Source organism: Silene latifolia, chromosome 1 (genome assembly GCF_048544455.1).
Source record: "Silene latifolia isolate original U9 population chromosome 1, ASM4854445v1, whole genome shotgun sequence".
In the NCBI taxonomy this organism is placed as follows: domain Eukaryota; kingdom Viridiplantae; phylum Streptophyta; class Magnoliopsida; order Caryophyllales; family Caryophyllaceae; genus Silene; species Silene latifolia.
In genome coordinates, this window is record NC_133526.1 from 12,340,997 (window position 1) to 12,343,150 (window position 2,154).

A 2,154-nucleotide genomic window follows, 5' to 3' on the forward strand; every position below is an offset into this window, starting at 1 on the left:
AAACAAATGTAAGAATGTACAATTTATGTATAAACATCCCTCCTCTTTCCTTCATTTTGTCTAACCAATCAAGGTCATTGTTTTATGTATATTTTTCCGTTCTAAAAAGAAGTCAAAAGCATATGCAATCCTATAATGTGTAGTTTACATATTGCTTTGTTAACTCGAAACACATAAATTGACAACAATAGATATAGTAGAGACTTTATCCTTTATTAATAAGTACAAAAACGGAAGTGAGCTTCATTTATATTTCTCATTACTTATAGATAGTGAATGTGTTTTGCTTTATAAAAACGGAGTGGCATGCCTTCACGCGGTTTGAATTCTCTCCATTTATTTCTGATTGAAAGTTCGAATTCGTTCGTCGCAATCTAATAGTTGTAATCTTTATAAAAGTAATGTTTACGGAAACATAAAATATATTAAAATATTAGTTTATTAGAGAGAAAACACGATGGAAAAAAATGAAGAGAATCCAAATTGGCTTTCACGTTGTAGATTTATTTACCAAATAACATGTCACTGTATGATATAATAAGTTAAGAGGTTGTGAATCTCATATAAGGTAAAATATTTTTTTGGTAATTATTGCTTAAACTTTATTTAACAAAAAAAAAATTATAAAGTTGTAAAAAGGTTACACCAATGTATTTGGACGTCAATTTTTCTTCATCATTTACCTCAAAAAATGTATGCAATGTATCTAGGAGATTATTATTAGAAGTTAATGTGGATTGTGGTCACATAATTCATAGTATTTAGTTAGTAATTAATGAATCTACCTAGTATAAAAGCTAGGTTTTTTCTTGGCTTTTCATTGGTCGATGGAATTGAAAACACTTTTTTTAGGTAGGGACCTCCATGATCATTGTAACTATTTAATTAATTTCTCTCCTATACTTCATTTTGTTTTGCATTTTTTTTTCTCTTTTTCAAGAGTGCACAACTGAGTTCATCGTACTTTGAGGAAAAAAATTCGAAAAATCGAAAAAATATAAGTCACTTAAATACAAATATATTAAAGAACACAAATTAGTAAGAAAAAAAATTTAAAAAAATATAATTCAGACTTGATCTTATTAAGATAAACTCATTAATTAACTGGATTAATAAATACAACTTAGAAAACAACCTAATTTTTCTTTATAATCAAATTAGTAAGACATAATAAGAAAACATTAAATACCATATTTATTCAAACCTTAGTGAAATAATGTGAATGCAATGAGATAGAAATGAGGAAATAAAGTTTTAAAAAATTATATTTATTCGTTAAAATTACTGAAACTGAAAAAAAAAATTAAAAACTTGAAAATAAAGTAAATTTCCAAAAAATTTCGAGATTTCGAATTAATGGTTAGAAAGAAAAAAATTAATTGTTAAAATTCGTTAAATAAGAAAAAAAATCAGAATTGTTTTGATAAAAAAATAAAAAAATTATTGAACCTGAAAAATATGGCCAAAAAAATTCACCTACGTTTTTTTTTACAATTGAAATCGAATAATACAAGAAAAAATTATGAAGGATGAGAGAGAGAGGGGGGAGAGAGAGCAGAACTGCGAGATTAAGAGTTCAACTGGCGCACCAATAATCTTGAAGAGGCTATAGTGTTAAGGTGAGACGGAAGTGTAATGAGAAGCAGGTAAAATATAAGGTGGCAGGATTTTGGCAGTGGTAGGATTATATGTTTTACACTTTAAGGCAGCAAAATTTACGAAGAATGCGGGTACATAGAGATTGGAGGGTTATGAGTTACATAACTTATGAATATGGGAGGTTATGGGTCAAATAATTGGGTCAAATAATTGGAATCATATGATTCAAATAATAATTTTATATTACTTAGAATAGATTAAAAGTAATGTTGACTAAGCCATGTATTAATTAACATTACTTTTAATCTATTCTAAGTAATATAAAATTATTATTTGAATCATATTCATGCAATTTGTATTTTATGTATGGTGTTAGGTTTGTCTCCGGTTAGACTCCCTTAAAATAAAAGTATCCCGCTTTAGCATTAAAATGGGTAAGTACCCATCTCATTTTAATATATATAAGACAAATCTAAATCTTTTACTTTTACTGATTCTTATTACTTGACCCAGTAACCTTAAAACGACGATACACGGGTAATAGATCGAACAATT